The sequence below is a fragment of the Glycine max genome, chromosome 16 (genome assembly GCF_000004515.6).
Source record: "Glycine max cultivar Williams 82 chromosome 16, Glycine_max_v4.0, whole genome shotgun sequence".
Lineage (NCBI taxonomy): Eukaryota > Viridiplantae > Streptophyta > Magnoliopsida > Fabales > Fabaceae > Glycine > Glycine max.
In genome coordinates, this window is record NC_038252.2 from 25,929,610 (window position 1) to 25,950,437 (window position 20,828).

Consider the following 20,828-nt stretch of genomic DNA (forward strand, 5'->3'; position numbering starts at 1 on the left):
GATGTGCCTAAAAGCCGCACAAGCTAACACACTATAGTGAATCTGTCAGAGTTTTCTTTAACGTAATCTCCTTCATCGATGATATATAGACCGTGAAGTAATCCTATTTGTTCAGCATCAGGGAGTTTAAAAAACACTGACTAAACCAAACTGTAGAATGGAACTGAATTATAACAATTGAACCATTTTTTTATCAAAAAAAGTTTTAAATATCCTTGAGGTTTATGATAAATGATCAAATTTTATTTTAAATTTTTAGTATATTTTTTTATTGTTTTAAGTTTTCGATTTAAAATTTTATTTTGAGTCTTTGTTATTGGTTAAATGATAATGTATCATTTTACAAACTAATCTTTCAAACATTACCAATGACTGTAATAGTCTCTGACGCCATCACTTCATTAACAATCCAGATTCAAAACAAAAATTTTAATATATCAAAGACTAAACAAAAAAAAAAATTGTTAGGGACCTAGAACAAAATTTGGTAATTTATTAAGAACTTTAAACATATTTATGCCAAAAACAACTAAATTAAAATTTTTATTATAAAAAAAATAAACAAAATTATTTGCAAATAGAAATCAAACTAGATAAAAATTAGGTTCGGTATATAGACCAGTCCGACCAGGTCTAGAGAACCCACATTTTAGATGGGTTAGATAAGTTCGATCCGTAAAATATATGGACTTTCTTATAGGTATGTATCTAGTCTGTCAAAGCCCACAAATAAGCGAACAAGCCCGCAAGCCCAAATACTCATCTAAAAAAATCTTAAAAACACAACAACTTAAAATAGGATCAAGAGAGAGAAAGGTGCAACAACTTCAATAGAACAATAGCTTCAACCAACAATGTCAATTGGAACTATGACAACGATGAGTGTTGGTGGCAGGACAACGACGCGACGAATGGAGAAAAGCATGACTGTGGGACCTTGAAGGAGGGGCAATGCAAGGAAGAACTATTGCTTCACTCTAATTCCAAATGTGACTTACGTGAGTGTCGAAGGAGGGGTGGTAATGACATGACTTGCACGAGAGGTTGAAGAAGGGAAGGACGGAGGAGGCACATGTTTGATCTGAGGAGTGAGGACTGAGATTTTGATGAGAAGAACAAAGGAGGTGCAGTTGAATTTGAGGAGTGAGGATTGAGATTTTGATTTAGGGTTTCTCTCCCTCTCGTGTGAAGTAAAGACTAGAGTCTTTCTCCCTCTGACCTTTACTATCAAAATGCACAACATCATTTCCCTTTGGTGTGTAGGCTAATCCTTGAATCCACATATTAAGTTCATGAAATCGGTAGGTTTCACGGATCAAGCCCAAATTCCCTTATGAGGATGTAATTTTTTTAAAAATAGGTATGTTATCTGTGTGGTCCACGGATCTTGGTTGGTATACCTACCCCTAATAAAAATTCAACTACTGCTAATCTTTCCTCTATGCTCAAGAATAGTTTGGTTTGTAATTCCAAAATAATTTAGTAGGTCTAAAACACAATTTAGTTGGGATTTAATAAAATAGCTCACCGAATTAAACCAAATTAGTAGTTCAATTATGTCCAAGTGTTAACTATTTTCTAATTCAATTAGGTTTGAACAAATTGTTTTTCCAATTTAATTTCTACATAGTTTGATTCGGTTCATTTTTTTATCACCCCCTATTAATGTTTGTTGTTTCTATTCAAATTAAAGTTGTTTATAAAAACATGCTATGACTACACTAATTCCATATCTTAGTTGACACCAGAAGAATAAGATAGACAATAGTAAAAAATTGAATGCATAAGATCCTACAATGATTCAATCATCCTTCTCCTATAAAAAGTGCATCAAAACCTCACTCAAGACTAACGAAAAGTATTCATACATTGAAAAGGGAGAAAGAATTAAAGAGAAATACTACTGAGTGAAAAAATCCTTTGCGTAGAAAAGTCATTGTACTAAGGATGACTTCATTGTAAACACACTCTTTAAGTGATAGAATCTCTTATTCTAAAAACTATTTGTTTGTCAAAGCCATGAGTGGCTTAGTGACAAAACAATAGTTGAGTATTCTTAGATTCAAGGGTTGTGCTAGTAGTGACCTTGAAAATACTTATAAAGCTTAAAGTGACAAGTCAAAATGCTTGTTGCAATCAAACATTGATTAGTGGAACCCTTTATAGTTTTGTAAAGGAGAACTAAACATAGCTCAGGTTGAGTGAACTAGTATAAATTGAGTGCTTCTACTACTCTCATTTAACTTTTCTGAGTATGTCTTAAGGATTATTATTGACACAACTTTGCACATAATTTTTATATTAAACTGTATTTTGAATCACTATTTTACTAAACATTGGATGATAGTCCATAACACCTTTGTTAAACACATGAGTTCTATAATTGGATGACAATTCTCTGAGAACTTGTTTTGCCTGTAAAATCATTTCCATTACAAAAAGATTTCTAAGTTTATCTAACTCACTATTCAACTCCTCCTTTCTAATATGATTTATTGTATTTCATATTTTGTTTCTATCTTTGCATTATGTTGTGCTTTGATAAATTTGATAACTTGAGTTAATAAGGCATGAATTGAGGGGGAACTTCCCTCTACTTAATATGAAATACAACTTATGCACACTTGCAGGGGGAGTTAAAAATTGAAAAGCTCATAAAGGTCTGTCACCCTTTAAATTTGTTCCTAAGGGTTTGTCATCATAAAAAAGGGGAGATTGTTGAATCCATATCCCTGATTTTAATTATGATGAATCATTAGCAATGTGAATTGTAAGGATGATGGGTTTATGTGATGACTAATGTTTTACTCAAGTGGTTTAGAATTAAACTTATTAAGAAGTAGATATGTCCATGCATTCTGAGGTACTTAGAAGGTTGTCTCAAAGCATCTGTCAAGAGTAAATAACTTACAAGATTCCTTGAAGCCCATCTACAAGATGAAAAATACTTCCCTCTAAGTACTTGTTCATGAAAAGTACTAAACATTAAGGCCTTACATAGAAGACTTATCAAGGGTTAGATAGAGAGAACTAGCATCATAATGAAGCTATATCAGAGTCTACACCAAAATGATGAAGAATCCGACTTTGAAGACTAAACTTTAGAATGGAGTTCAGAATGCATCTCAAGGAATCTACATGTTACATGACAGTTGTTAAGTTTGTCTCAGAGCATCTGTCAAGAGTAAATAACTTACAAGATTCCTTGAAGCCCATCTACAAGATGAAAAATACTTCCCTCTAAGTACTTGTTCATGAAAAGTACTAAACATTAAGGCCTTACATAGAAGACTTATCAAGGGTTAGATAGAGAGAACTAGCATCATAATGAAGCTATATCAGAGTCTACACCAAAATGATGAAGAATCTGACTTTGAAGACTAAACTTTAGAATGGAGTTCAGAATGCATCTCAAGGAATCTACATGTTACATGACAGTTGTTAAGTTTGTCTACTTCCTCTAGAAGTTTGCCAACTTTGTGGGATCCACTCCAATAGTTTCATATGGAGCTTTAAGAGGTGAAGCATTCCAGTGATAACAACTTGAGTTAAATCTTTATGTAAGAAATCTACATTTCTACTTCAACCCTCTCTGTTGAGAGTGACCCTCTTTTGTAAAAGCTCATAATTTGTAATAGATCTAAGATAGAAGTGAGAAACTATAAATTCCTAATTCAAAACCCTCTTGTGAGGAGAGGTCTGAAGGGTGAGGACATGACATAGTCCAAGGTTGGGATAAACTAGTATAAAATTATGTTGCATCATATTCTTCCCTTCTTTGTCTGCACTGTTTTTGTTGTTTGATAACTTTACTAGTTTTTTTTTTTTTATAATTATAAGGGCTAAAAACCTCTTTAATAAACACACTTAAAATTGAACCTTTTCATCAAAGTCTCTTCAACCAAACATCCTTTTGAAACAAAGCTTTGAACTATAAAAGCTCTTTTCCATAACAACTTGTATTTTCATTTTGAGCTTAGAACAATTCTTCATTCTGAAGTTAATAAAAACCTATTTATTTTCAAAAAGGTTTTAAAACTATTTGAAATCACAATTCAATCCCCCCTTCTTGTGGTATGTTTGTCACTTCATCATCATGCTTTTGGATAACCTCTTAAAGCTATAAAAAGACCATTGAAGTGGGGTCCACTCAATTGACAAACTTTTAGAGGAAGTAGACAGAGATGACAGGTGTCATGAAATAACAGCTAGCAGAGTTATTCTGAGGTGGTTATTCAAAGGTTCCCATTTTGATGAACCTTCTGATATTAGCTGAGGATCCATACTTGAAGTAGATCCTTTTGATGAATATCAACAATTATGTTTTTTTGAAGTAGCATAACTTCATCAATCTTAACACATCTTCTCGACACAAAGTATTCTAAAGTAGGTTGCTTCATAAAATCAAAGTTTAGGTACAATTGTTCGTGTCTTAGTGTTCTGTCCAAGGTTAAATTGTGTAATGTTAGTCAAGTGGCCTCAAATATCTTATGAAGGGGGGTTGAATTAAGATATCAAAGACTATTTTCTCAATTAAAATTTTAACTCTCCTTTTTAAAATTTTCAATGTACCCTTATTATGAATTACTAAAAAGACAATTCAAAATAAACTTCTTTAATGCAAAAGAAAAATAACAATAACTAAAAGAAGTTTAAGGGAAGAGAAAGTGCAAACTCAGTTTATACTGGTTCGGCCACGCCCTGTGCCTACGTCCAGTCCCCAAGCAACCCGTTTGAGATTTCCACTATCTTGTAAAATTCCTTTTACAATGTCTGAACCACACAAGGACAACCCTTCCTTTGTGTTCATATAACCTTACAACAAGAGACCCTCGGTCCCTTAACCAGTTCTCTTTGAATAAGAAGAGGAAGAAGAAGAATTACTCTCTTTTAAGAGAAAGATAATACAATGAAGATCACTCAATGATTCCTTATTGAATTTGCAAGTGTTTTGGCCAAGGATTTTTTTTTTAGGATAAGACAATTTGATTTTTGAGAGGATAAGACTTTTTTTGTTCAGTAAAAACTCTGAGGAAATTCGTGTCCTAAGTCACTTATATATAGGCCTTTGATGGTCATTCAAAATCATTTGAAAAGACGTGACTGTTAGGAGTTATTTTTGAAAATTCCTCACTGGTAATCGATTACCAAAATGGTGTAATCGATTACACAGTTGTTTTCTGAAGAGTTGTGACTCTTCATATTTGAAATTTGAATTTTAACTCTAGTAATCGATTACATATACTCTGTAATCGATTACAAACTTTGAAATTTAAATTCAAATTTCTAAAGGTTGTTTTTAAATGTTCAAAACTTCTAGTAATCGATTACAAGCTTTCAAAAATATTTAAAAACATTTCAAAAAGCATTTTGGCCACTGGTAATTGATTACAGACTCTGGTAATCAATTACCAGAGAGTAAATACCACTTTTATGAATTCTTAAAAACTTGAAAAAATTCTTTGGCCATAACTTGTGCATCATCAATTTAGAAACTCTTTCTAAGACTCTAGAGACTAGATTCATCATTTATTTTGGATTTCTTGGACTCTTGTCTTGGATCAAACATGAGAAGTGTGTTTCTTTGGCATCATCAAAACTTCATGACATATTTGATTTAATGTGTAATGTCTTCAATCTTCCATTATGATGATCCACATCAGTTCTTCTCATGGACATCTTCAGCTTTCAACTTGATTGCATCTTCTAATGCAATTAGCACTCATTTTCTGATGTGCCATCAGTGAGTGTGACATTATATGGAAAGTGAGATATTGTCTTCTGAGGTGCATTCTAAACAATTCTAAACTTTTTTTTGAAGTTTATTCTTCAAAGTCAAGTTCTCCATCAATTTGATGTAGATTCTGATACACCTTCATTCTAATGTTGGAGGCTCTGTTTGTAGCCTTTGATGTATCTTTTTTGTAAGGTCTTGATGTCTTGTGCATTTCCATGAATAAGTACTCATAGGGAAGTACCTTTTTGAGCACCTAAGAATGCATGAACATAACTTCTTCTTAATAAGTTTAACTTTGAAACACTTGAACAGAATGTTAGTCATCACATAAACCCATCATCCTTACAATTTGAATTGCTAATGGTTTGTCATAATGAAAACTAGAGAAATGGATCCAACAATATCCCTTTTATTTAGGATGACAAACCCTTAGGAGCAAATTTAAAAGGTGACAATAACTTTTTGAACTTCTAAATTTTTAAATTCCCCATAGGAGTATGCATAAATTTTGTTCCACATAAATTAATGGGGAAGCTCTCCCTCAATTCATGCATTATTATCATAATCAATAGATTAGTGATCACATAGAATAATGTAGAGATAAAAAAAACACTTAAAGGTATAACCATTAATCCAAGATTTGTTTCATTAATAAATAGGATCATACAAAAGATATCAGCAAAAGAAAAAGCATATGATGATGATCCTACAAAAACTTATATACTCCCTACACTAATCTCTCCTAAAATTTTCCCTCTTTCCTCAAGCAAAAAAAAAAAGAAGGGAGGAACAAAGGGTGTTTTTTCATTCATGTTTGTTAAGAGAGGAGTTCACTAAAGATGAAGATGAGGGCATGGTGGTAGCTCTTGGTGGTCGTGGAGGATCATGTTGCATAGGGCCAACTTAAGGGATCAAGGCAAGTATAACCTTATTAGAAATCCACTCCTCCAGGAAAAGGAATCTCTCAAGGAACACATGCATGGTTCTCTGAAGTTGATCAATGTTGGAAAGCAATAACTTCTAGTTAGAATGAATTTTTCTGACTTGCTTCTTCATGGAGTTCAACCTACTTTCAATTGACCTTGAATAAGGTTTAACAATAGATGGAGGAATATGAATATTTGGAACCTCCTCTAGAAATTTAGAAGGTTCTATAGTGGCTGACTCAAAAGGAAGTTGAGCAAAGGGAGTGGAAAAGGTTAAGGGTTCACCATGTAAGGGACCATGGCCATAGGCAATTTTGACAAAACCCTAAACCATGTCAAAGATGGGAGAGTTGAAGGGTTTATGCATATTTTCAGTATTGAAGAAAGAATCCTCCACAAACCCAATAGGGTTCTCTCCCTAACTACAACTTCTAGTACATTTTGGGCAATTTCTACAACATCGTCAGCCTTTTCTGCCTTCTCAAAAGACTTTGTTTTTCATCTTCTTTCTCAGTGTATTGCTTCTCCATGCTAGAGTTAGTAGTCCTCAGGTTGGCCAAAACATTATCAATGATCTCCACATTGAGATACTTTTGAGCTAGTTCATAACTCACAAAGTACTGAGCTTCAATATTCTCCACACCTTCAGAAGGATGAATGTCTTCTTTCTGAGCTCTACTTTATTCTTTATATAAGCACCCTACCAAATGCTATATCCTCATTCTAAGGTTCATAATGGTCTGCTTCATCCTTATTTTCTTCCTCAAAACGATGTTCTGAGGCTTCATGGAAAGATCCATAATCAATAAGCTCCTTAGAAACTTCCCTTTCTAACTTTTCCTGCTCATTTTGAGGAGTTTTTCCTTATTTTCCTCTTTCTGAACTCCCTCATAATGGTCTTATAAGGTTTCTTCTTCTTTAGACTTCTGAACTTATCTTCTCACCAACTCATCATCCTTGTCTTCATCTTCCGTAGACACTCCAAAATGCTTAAAAACTAGGGACATCAGCATCCCATAAGGCACACTAAAGGTTGACTTGATGGGCTTGGTGTTCTTTATCATGTGATTAATGATCAGATGGAGTAGGTTGAGAGGAATCTTCTTCTAAAGGTAGTAAATGACCAAAATATTATGGTCATTTACTTCTTGAATTGTTCCATCTCTAGGCAACACAAAGTGCATGCATATCCAATGGACAATCCTTTCAAAGGATGTTAGAGACTTAGACTTGAAGTCATCATCTTTCTCTTCCTATGACTTCCTTAATATTTTTGTCTTTCTAAGGCCTACGATGTCGCATCACTCATCATAATGCCTTTTGTTGTTAGCATGCACCTATAAAAGATCTTCAAAAGTTATTTTGAGATCTGAATCTTATTTCCCTTTAAATTAGCCTTTAGTGTGAGTTTTCTACTATCCACCACAACAACAATAAAGAAGGCTCTTACCGGCCTTGAATAAATAGGTTCATGCACATTAAAGAGCCTTCTCCACTTCTGCTTCTTCACAAAGCAAAGGATGTCCCAACCACACTCATTGATCTCTAAAAGATCAATGCATCTGCCATTCACAACTTTCTTATTGATCCATTTGTTGCCAAACTTCTCTCATAGCATCCTATCTCTGAACGAGGCAGCAACCTCATATTCTAGCCCCCTTCTCTCCTTCCTTGATTTCTCCATTTTCACAGAGCTTTTCTTTTTTGGAGACTTTATCACAACTCCCTGGAATGAAGAGGTGTGACTATCATACTTGTCTCTAGGTCAGATCCAAAGAACACATATATTGCTTATAAGTTGTTTTTATTGTTTCAATTGCAATGTATTAATTCAATATTAGAGTTTAGAAATTTTTTACCATTCATCTTCCATCCCAAGACATGTGAAGTTGTTAATGGCTCATACATAATAATCTGGGGACATAACATCTAAGGCAACATAATAGATTTTTGATAACATTGTAAGTTAGTTTGGAGTTTTAAATGAAAGTTTATTTAATAACAACATCAACTAAAAAATTTCTCTCGGTTGCAGAAATCCTTGAAAGCCTTTGTACCCCATTGTCGTGAAGATATACTAACTACTACCATTGGGCGACTAAAGCACCCTGGTGGTTGTGCTATTGGAGTCGGTGTGACCATTAGCCAATACTTTGGAAGATCATGTGGCTTCTAGTCTTATTCATCATTCAACCCATGAAAGCTAGGTCAATTGATAGAGAGCATTAAAAAGTAGTTAAAGGGTGAACTAAAGTTGGAGGAGAAACGTACAGAGGAGAGGTTGATGAAGAAGTTGAAGACATGACTAGAGTCGGAGGAGAGACATAAGGATGAGAGGTTGTTACATGAGTTGAAGAAAGAGCTAGAGTTGAGTTAGCAAACACCTCCACTTGAGGGAAATGTTACTTTTTTCGGCGCCCGTTGTTAGTCGATGAATATGACTAACTTTTATGTATACAACTTGTGTAAATTGTATCAAACTCCTCCAATTTATCGTTATTTTGTAGTGTTTTAATTACTTTTGGGTAAAGATAGGTAATAAATACTTAGTACTTCCATTTTGTGTGTTTAATAATCATTTTCTCTCAATTTCAGGTTAATTAGGCGAGTTTGTGAAGTGCTAATTCTCACCCTCTCGCTAAGCCAATCTGCTAGCTTAGCGAGCCATCCACCGAGCGCAACATTCCTCGGTTAAGTGCGAGGAAGAATCTGAAAGAAGGATGAGTTGTGCATGTTCGCTGAGTGAAGGGCCATCCCACTAAGCGCACTGCTTCAGCCCATTCACTGAGCAAGAAAAGTCGCGCTAAGCCGAAATTTACTAATGCGTGCTAAGCGGTTCAAAATTATGCTAAGCTCACGAGCACGAACAAAGCCATCTATTTAAGCCTGAAATCAGATTTTGGAAGGGAGTTTGGCCTGTTCTTGAAGCTTCTGCATGCCAAGAGAGTTCTAGAGAGAGAAAGGTCCAAGTTCTAGAGAGTTTGAGAGATTTTGTTGTGTGAAGATCTGCAAAGACCAAAGCTTGAAGAGGAAGCCGTCCTAAGAGCTTGAGATGAGTTTGAGTGATTGTGAGGTCCTAGAGGTGGAGGAGACATCCCCACTACTTGTATTTCTGCCATCTTTCATCCTCCTCTTCTCTTTGTTGTAAAGGAAGCTTCCCAGTTATGGAAAGCTAAATCCTCTGTTAGATCTTCCTTGTAGGTACTAGATGTAAATATCTTTTTATCTATCTAATGATGTTTTGTGTGTTCTCTGTGCTATCAATATTTCATTCTAGTATGGTTTTACCTTGATCATGTAGATGCATGCTTTGTTAGGGTTATTCAACAGTGGAAACTGGTCTGATTCTTTGAACTTGATAGAACAGGGCTAGTTTGTTGTACTATCACAAGGGATCGGGGTACGATAACCTAGTTGTTGTATGTTTGTCTTAATGCAGTCCTGGCCGAGTTTAGTCCAACAAGAGGAATCTGCGGACGATGCTTGATCAGGATTAGGCTAGACTATCATGAGGAATCGGGGTTTAGCATTTCAGGAGACACCATCGAACGCATAAGCATTGTTAAGTAGAGAATATCCTTTTAACATCAGGCACCTATTAGGAAGACCAACGTGTCGTCTATTTGTCTTTACACGTCATTACTCACGTGATTTTCTTTTTAATAGTTAGGCTACACACCTGTTCATAGTAAACATATCTCTTTTCACACTAGACACCTATTCACTGAAATAGCTTTACCAAGTAACACAAGTTCCCCAAGAGTTCGATACTCGGTTCTTACCGTTTTATACTACTTGTGCGATCCGGTGCACTTGTCGGAAGCGAACACCCGTGTGAGTGCAAAGGGTAGTTGTGTTGATAGTGCTACTAATCCCTCAAAAGAGGAGCCTGCCAATGATATATTAGATAGGTGCAGGTTGTACATTGATTAGTGTGATCCCTGCTTGGTAGCCATTGGGAGATTTTATGAGGGGCGTCAATTGTACACCACATGCATTTGACCAAACATATGGTGACAGTGGAGGTTGAAGAAGTTTAAGATGTTGATGCTCCAATACCTAATCTCATATAAGAGGTTAAGTTATTGGGGCATACCTCTGAGACTTTCAGTACATGGCTGAGACATCTTTTGTGGCATGTTTCATAGGAAGTATTTACTTTAGTTTTTTTGTATTAAAAATTAATTGACCTAAATAAAGTGTTAACCAACATTAACTTGTGTTTATTAATTATGTAGGATACACGAGACCAAAGAAACTGGTCCAACATGTTGATGGCTTGAATCCTGATGATGATCCCTTTTCACAAAAAGTATTTACTTTAGTTTTATTTTTTTTTTGTATTAAGAAACTTGACCTAAATAAAGTGTTAACTAACATTATTTTATGTTTATTAACTATGTAGGATACACAAGGACCAAAGAAACCAATCCAACATGTTGATGGCTTGAATCCCAATGATTATCCTTTTTCACAAAAGGTATTTACTTTAGTTGTGTTTTTTGGTATTAATAAGTTAATTAACCTAAATAAAGTGTTAACATTAATGTTTATTAACTATGCAAGGACCAAAGAAACTAGTTCAACATGTTGATAGCATGGATCTCGATGAAGATCCCTTTATTAAATTGCTTATGGTTAGCATGGAAATGCACAAGAATGATTTTGAAGTGTCATGGGGTTCGACTATCTTTGGAGTACACAATGACGGTGCCCTATTGTACATAAATTGTCGTGATCTGGCAAACATAAGGTATGACAATAGTTGGTTGAACATCGTTGTTATACAATTATGGATCATGTAAGCATGTTTCAATTCTTGGTCCATCAACCTACTACATATAAATTGTAATTGACTAATAATTTACATTGATTTGAATGAAAATAGGTTTCTAAATAATGAAAGTATGAAATTAGGTCATGGCTCTGTGAATGGATTCCTTGAGCCTCAATGTATACAAAGTAGAGGAAATACACAACAACACATTGAAAGATGGATGGAAGAATCACAAAGAGATATCTGCCTAGGAGTTTACTTGAATGAGTAACTAAAACTTAACAAATGCATTTAAAGCATGTTTGCATTGTAACTAATTAATTGTTCTCTAGTAGACAACATTGGCAACTTGTGGTGATTTGTCCTAAGGACAATGTTGTTGTATTCTTTTGTTCCTTGCAAAATAAGGTCCATACAAAATTTAAAGCCTTAGTTAACTGATAAGTTTTAATTTATAATACATTTACTCTATCGTTAGTATTATACATGAATGCTTTGATCTTATAATTTACATGCATGTTTCTTTTAGCCACTATTTTGAAGGGATTCCATGAGAACCACTCATGTTCATCCAACAAAACTAATTGGATTGAAGTAAAAGTACGTAATTTACCCATTACTAGAATCTAATTAATGACATTTTATTGAATAATTTGTAATTATGAGATATAATTAAATTTCGTATTGAATTTTGAGTCATTTTCAAAGTGGAGGCATTGAATCATGTATTGGATGAAGACTATAGTCTCAGGGGCTACCAAGAATGATTGGATGAAGGTAATAAACTTTTTTAATTGAACAAATTTCATTAATTTATTAGACTTGCAATTATTTAATGTGATTAACTTAATTATAATTATGTTGCAGGTTTTTAAGGATCGAACGCCATTGGAATTTGAGACAATTGAAACAATTCGCAAAGAGTGGGCAAGATATTTTTTTAGAACTTAAAAATAGGACATTCAATATTTAAGGATATTTAGAATACTTTAACTTTTGTATAGCAAAGCTTTGGATTGGACTTAAATTATAAACATGACATTTATATATTAAAGCTTTAGATTACCAATCTGTTCTTATTCTATTTTGTTTTGGTTTTACAATTTTTAGGTTGGGTTTATTGTAAATTATAATGAATATTTAAAAAAATCATAATCGACATCAGTTTTAGCCAAACTCAATGTAGAAAGTAAATAAACAACATCAATTTTAGTAAAAACCGATGTAAAACGTAGCTACACAATCGGTTTTAAAGAAAACCGATGTTGAAATATGACAACATCGATTTTGTAAAACGATGTAGTAAAACTACTTCCAACATCAGTTTTAGTGAAAATCAATGTCAAAACATGGCAGAATTAATCTATTACAACATGTTCAACATCAGTTCTTTCCTCAACTGATGTTGAATGTATCGATTTTGTAAAATGATGTTGAAAATAGGACACTTTCAACATCGCTTGTTTCAACATCGGTTTAAAACTGATGTTAAATTCTTATTATAATCAATGTTAAATTCCTTTTTTTGTAGCAATGCACTCTCTAATTGGTTTTGTTTGACAGCTCACATTTAGGTATGCGTCCACCCAAGAGGAAGATGTTTAAATTTCAAAATAAAAGTAAATTAAAAAAAATTATCATCAAATTTATTTTAGAAAAATAAAAATATTTTTATAAATATTTTGAAATTGAAATGCAAATTAAAAACCAAGTTAGTTCAAGAGTCAAATAATACACAATAAGTTGAAAATTGAATCATACAAAACTTGTGAGAGGAAAAAAGGAAATTGAGCATTCCAACCCAACTCCCCATTACCCCACACTTACAAAATACTAACATGGCAATGTCCTGCAACAAACCAATGGGTCCTTAACTTCAGAGAACTAAAATCAAATTTCCTAATAGTTGAAGCAAAAGAGCTAATGTCTATGTTCCTATGAGAGCTAACAGTAAACAAAAAATTTAAATAAATTGTGCAATCTCACTACTACATAAAAGGAATTTAACATCGGTTCCGAAGGAGTTTCAACATCAGTTGTAGAACCGAAGTTGAAACGTCGTTGATGAAAGTATGCATTTTCAACATCGATTTTAAAATCGATGTTGAAAATCATTATCTGCATCGGTTCTAGATGAAAATGTGTAGAAATATGGCCAAAATGAAGTACTCTATAGCGTTTTCTACATTGATTTTTTCAAAACTAATGTTCAAAATCGTATACAACATCGATTTTGGCTAAAACCAGTATTGAATGTGTCTGTATAACATCATTTTTGGTCAGAATCGTTGTAGTATAAAACCGATGTTGAATGTGCCTTTATAATATCAGTTTTGGCCAAAACCGATGTGGTATAGCACATTCAAAATCGGTTTTAGACCAACCGATGTTGTGTTTTGAAAAAATAAAAGTTTAATATTTTTGTCTATTTTTGCAATGAACCAACTTGCAAATCAAAATCAAAGCTAGCCTAGACAATTTGTATAATAATAATAATAATAATAATAATAATAATAATAGGAATAATAATTATAATAATAATAATAATAATAATAAATCAAAGAATTAATCGGTACAACAACAAGTAGCTAAATGCTAAAATAATACAAGTAAGAACCTAAATTACACCAATGAAGATAATAGTTGGCTTATGATGGGAAACAAGTACACAAACTGGCAACATTGAAGTAAATGAGAAACAAACACCACCCATATCAGCAAAACAATGAATATTTTACATGCAAAAAATGAACACTTAATGACTTCAATAGTAAATCTCTGTATAATATACCTAAAAAAAAGTTATCATAGCTTTAACAAGCCTTTTTTCTTGATTTGTGGGTTCTAAGTTGCCTGCAACTTTAAATTTGGAAATTTTGCAAAAGGAAATCAAATAAACAGGAAATAAAATTCACATTTATCCAAACACTAATATACTCTAATATAGAAAATTAAAGGTACAATTTTATAGCAATGCCTTGAAGCTCAACTAGAATATTAACCCTGGGAACCCATACTCCCAGAGTAAGTCTTGGACACTTAATCCATTCAATAATTTTTCATTTGAATCATGTGATAATATATTAAAATTTGTTGATACCAAAACTAGATAAACTAAACATTCAGAGGCATGTAATCTTAAATTCTTAAATATTGATGAAATGCAAAGTGAAACAGGAAAGAAAATAATCTTAAATTCTTAGTGTATGATGAAAATAAGAAAGAAATGTGCATATAATAAGTCCTAAACACAAAGGAAATGTGAGTATAATTTTATTTTAAAAACAAAGATCTAAATTCTTATTATGTTTTAAAAAGGCACTAGAGGGAGGGTTACTTAGTTAAAATCACGCGAGCCCAATTTTTTCCCAAGACCTACAAGCTCAAACATCAGTCATCTCCTTCACAAGAACTTCTTAATCTATACTCTTCATGGTCATTGTATGTCATCCTTACAAAACCAATTAATCAACCACGCAATTATGCTTGACAAAATTAACATGCAATAATGCACATTACTAGGTCAACCTTCAAATCATTTTTCAATTTGCAAACAAACCTCCAAAAAATATCCATAATTGAAAAAAAAAACTAAGCAAGTATCTTTTAATAAACAAAAGTAAAAATAGGATCTCAGAAAGAATCATACTTTCTATTTTCTAATTTCTACACATATATGCAACCAATTACACATTCAAAGTATATAGAAAACTACCTCTAGAAACAATACACCACTGCTATAAAATTGATGTGGTGCATAAAATACCTTGGGTTTTTCTTCTGCTTTCTGTTTTGATTTCAAGTATTCTTCCTTTGAAATGCATACTCCTGCAAAATTCAGCATGGTTCAATAATTCATCTTATCACAAAGACGTCAAATTAAATATGTTGAACAAAAACATCCACTAAACATTGACTAGAATTTTGACCTTTTACTTTATCACAATATACAGGTTCAACACCACGCCTACTGAGGGAAGGGTCCATCTGTTTAAATCTGCATAAATCATAATTATCAATGAACCAATCCCATATAGCAATGTGGGACGACTGACACAAATGCTGCCGCAACAAGATAGTGGGATGGCCATGATTGTGAAATTCTAGATGAAAGTTAAACAATCTATAATATATCTTTCATAATATTCATATATGAATTCTCAAAAAATAAATAAAACAATAAATTACCAAAAATAAAACTCACTATTAATCAAAGGTCACAAGGACAAAGAACATAATGAAAGGGAGGACAACATAACATTTATGGACAGAGAACAGAGAACAAAATAGAAATTACAGAATAGAGTTTGGCAGGAAAGACCCCTTGGATGATGCAACAAAAGGAAACAAATGGGATATTTTAACACCTTTTATCAGTCACATCTGCTACTTTTGTGATTTTAAATGTTTTTTGAAATTTTGGTATGATAGTAGCCATGACTCCCACAAAGGAAGAACATGACACAATCAAGAAAGAATAGTGGCCCATGCAATGCAACACTCAACCACAGGAGATAAAGATAACTATGACATAACATAATACATTTGTAGTCAAAAAAGGCTTTCCCCAACATGAGACATAATACTATTATTGGGTCTCTACCTAATGGCTTAAGATTATAGAATAATGGGTCTTAGACATGCAATATTTTATTAGTTCTATATATCTTGATAATTGACTTTTAATATTGATGGTTAAAAAAACAAAAATAAAAATAAAAATACAATAACACATACTAAAATATACTAGTAATAAACAACCAACAAGAAAAGGAAACATGAATTACACTTAAAATTTTGGAAATGTGATTGCTTCAGTGAAGCATGTGGTTGATTTTCCTACTAATAGCAGCATTTTAACTTGTTGACAAGTGTACCAATTTGTCACAAGTAGTAAAGTTAATGGAAGTCTAAGTGTTGAATCCACATGGACTTTGGTTGTACTTAAGTGATGCAAACCCAATCATTAAGTAAGTAGAAGAAGTAGAAGAGATAGGGGATAGTAAGTGTGAAATTTGGAGTGAGAGAAAGGAAAAGATAACAAAAAAATAAACAATAATTTAAATACAAAAGGATGAATTCAGAATGTGATAATGTTGGGGCCTAGCAAGCCAAAACTACTTGTAATGCAATGTTAATGATTTTCTCTATCTAATGAAATCCTTGTTTCCACCCACATCTACTAAGATACTCTATCTTTGGTTTCCCACACGAAGAGCCTAGTTTATTTATACTTTTCCCCCAAATTTCTTTGAAGAGATAACAATAGAAAACCACATTAAGATAAGAGATGCAAAAATTGGGCAAAACAAATATCAATCTATTTCTAGCAATGAATTTATTTAGATACCCTTCCTCGGTTCTTTAGAAAATAACCATTTTTCAATGCATTACCCTCTAAACATTATATGGATGATCAGACCTTAATAACAAAAGAGCACAGAGAAGAAAAATAGAAACAAAATTGCATTAAATAGATAATAGACAGAGTTACATTACAAGAGTTTGGCCTGCCAGGCTCCCAACAATAGGGGGTTTAGCCTCTTATAACCATGAGAAGATTTACACTTTAGGAGCTAATACGGATAGAAGGATGGGCTGAATGACTAGGAGAAAGAAAGAGGGAATGGCTAAGAAGGAGGATTTCCCCTAAGGGAGAGACTCATGCTTTGGATATCTTCAATAGAGAGCTTTGAGACTCGATGTGTCTTTTCCTTCTACTTCCTACTCTTTTTATAGGCCTAAGGTAGCTTACTTTTCACACCGACTTTACACTTAGCGCGGGTTTTCAAGCTAAGCGTGCCTTTAGGCTTCCTCGTAGGCCTTCTTCACGCTAAGCCTGGATTACGCCCTGAGCGAGACTGTGCACTAAGCCTAAACTTGCTTGCTAACCGAGAGTGTGCACTAAGCCTGGATTGCACGCTGAGCGAGCTGTCCAATTCTTCCAATTCTTCTTCAAGGCTTTTTCTTCAGTTTTTGCATCAATTTTCCTCTAAAACACTTGAAATATTCTTCTTTTGACTTCTGCTAATAAAAAATTGTAAAGATGTTAATTTCTTCATTATTTCATTAAAAACAATAGTAAAGCGAAGAAATTACAATCATTATTAGCCAAAATTGACTATTAAATTAACTCAGATTTTGCAGTTATCACAACACTTTTTCTAAAAATAAAAGTGTCAATCCCAATATAGTTGTTGGTATTCCTAGTAAATGCTCAACGCCTTTTGTAAATAGAATAAGAAAAAGATCATATGCTTGCTGCATTTAGTTTAAGTGTTTAACCAATCCCTAAAACTAATGGACTAGAAATTTGATTATCTATGTTGTAGGTATAAATTCATGAGACTTAGATAGGATTTCTCCCAAGTCAATCACACCAGAAAAACTCCTATTCAAGTGTAGCCATAGTCAATAAGTAGTAAAACTGACTAGAAATTTGATTTTGTATGTTGTAGTTATAAATTCATGAGACTTATAAAGGATTTCTCCCAAGTTATTCAAATAAAAAACTACTATTCAAGTATAGTCATAGTCAATAAGCAACAAACAACCTTTGTTTCTAATCATGGAAGCAAGACTTTTGTCCAGGCTAGATAAAAATATCTCAGGAATCCATAGTACCATAACCACATAAAAACACATACTTATAACTACAAAATCATGATATTATGCAAGGATAATATTATATATCCATTTAGTATGTAAGAACATGTGCTTGGAAAACATTATAAAATAACTGAACGATTACCTCAACATATGATCCCTTTTCTTTCTCTCAATCTCGTCCCTAATATCCTTACCCGAAATTAAGCCTATTTTGCTAGTAGGATTACATAACTCCTTAGGATTTTTCCTCAATGGAGAATGAAAAAAGATGATGGAAGAGGGGGGTGAATTGGTTCTAAATCAAATAAAACAAATAGTTTCTAAAAATTTATTTTCCAAGGATCGTATCACCAACTTTTGGTAAAACCAATATTTAATCAATCACCTTTGAAACAAAATTCTTAATCAAAAAGATATTTTTTTTAACCTTCAGCTAATTTATCAAGAATTCAATGAGAAAGAAAGATAATGATGTAAGTTCCATTGGAGCTTGTAGACCTTGGATCTTCTTCATCAATGGATTCCTTTGCTTCTTGCAAGATGAATGGCAGCAGAATGGAGAAGGAAGAGAGAGAGGAGATGCCACTTCGAGGAGAAGATGAGTCTAGAAGAAGCTCACCACCATAGGAGGCCATGGATAAGAGCTTGGAGGAAGAAAGAGATGAATGAAGGGAGAGGAAGAGATGAACACGAAATTTTGTGCTCTAAAAGAGCTCTGAAATCTGAAGTTTAATTTTCAAATGATCAAAGTTGAAAAAATGCACACACATGACCTCTATTTATAGCCTAAGTGTCACACAAAATTGGAGGGAAATCTGAATTTCTATTCAAATTTCACTTGAATTTGAAATTGAATTTGTGGAGCCAAAATTTCACTAATTATGATTAGTGAATTTTAGTTATGATTTAGCCTATTAATCCAAGATCAAGTCCAAGATTCTCCACTAAGTGTGCTTAGGTGTCATGAGGCATGTAAAGCATGAAGGACATGCACAAAGTGTGACTATATGGTGTGGCAATGGGGTGTAGCAAGCAAATGCTCACCTCCCCCTCTAAAATTTAATTGGATTGAGATTCTCCCAATTCAATTAAATTTATTTCTCAACACACACATCAAATATTCACTTAATGCATGTGAAATTACAAAACTACCCCTAATACAAAAACTAGTCTAGGTGCCCTAAAATACAAGGGCTGAAAACTCCTACATTTCTAGGGTACCCTACCTACATTATGGAGCCCTAATTACAAGGTCCAAAAATAATGAAATCCTAATCTAATATGTACAAAGATAAGTGGGCTCATATTTAGCCCATGGGCCTAAAATCTACCCTAAGGCTCATGAGAACCTTAAGGCCTTCTCTTACATCTCTAGCCCAATCTTCTTGGAGTCTTCTATCCAATGCCCTTGGGGGGTAGGATTGCATCATTCCCTCCCCCTTGAAAAGGATTTGACCTCAAATCCATAGGTTCATGAAACTCAGGGATTCTTTCCTGAACACCTGTAAAAAGAATAAAAACATATGTATTAGTGATGTTGGGTATGTTAAAGTAAGGTAAGGACTGAAAACCCCTTTCATGACCATCTTCCCATGAGAGAACATAGTTCCTCACCAATTCAATGAGTGGTGCTACAAGTATAGAAAAATATGGGACAAACCTTTTGTAAAAGTTTGTTAAGTCATTGAAGCCTCAAATTTCCCTTATACATGGTTGTGCAGGCTACTCAGGAATGACATTTATTCTCTTAGGGTCCATGGGAAGCCCTTGATCACTATTTAAAAAGTTAAGGAAAGTAATGGAATAAAACATACCTTTTTCTTTATTTTCATGTTGATTATTCCTACAAAAAATTATGACAAACCTAAGGTGTCCCATATGAGCACCTAAGTTTGTATTGAAACAAAAAATAAGAACAAACCTACCTAATGTGTCCCTATGTACACAAATCATGAAGATGTTGGGTGCATGAGTGATTTTATAAAAAAGGGTTGCACCACTCAACACATTCATCATACCACCTATCATAGGGATTTGGTGCCTGATAATCCTTATTTTGGGCACCAACAAAGCACAAGCATTTAAGCTCTTACGAACCAAACCCTCATCCAACAACTCCTTTACTTGAGGAATAATCTCAAGCTCAAGAGGTAAGGCAGTGCTAAGAGATGTTTCCCTTGATAGGAGAAGGTAGAAAGATTGTTTAAGAAGGAGTGCTCTATTGATATCACATTTTGTTGCAAAATGATTTTCCTTCTTAACAATCTTCTTGGAGGAATCCTTTTCCTCTTTTTCCTTCCCTTTGGCCTTTGAAGACAAGGCCTTACTGTCCTTCTTTTTCTTTTGGTTTTCTAGTTTTTCTTCCTCATCCCTCTTATCTTTCATAGTTAGTTGATCATTGGCCACCTGTGAAGGTGTTTGAGGATGCAACACAAATTTAGTGCCAAGATGGGTGAGGGTAATCTCATTAGTTAGGTCATTGTAAATGATCTTCCTATCAAATTGCCATGGCCTTCCTAAAAGAATATGCCCTGCCTCCATGGGAGCTATATCACAATTAACTTCATCCTTATATGTCCCAATGGAGAAAAGTACCTTCACTTGTTGGTTAACTATCATTTCCCCTTATTCATTGAGCCATTGAAGTTTATAAGGTTTTGGGTGAGGAATGATAGTTAGGTTCAACTTGGAAACTAATCTTGTGCTACAACAATTTCAACAAGATACACTGTCCATAATGAGAGAACAAGTTTTATCTAAAATTTTGCATCTTGTATGA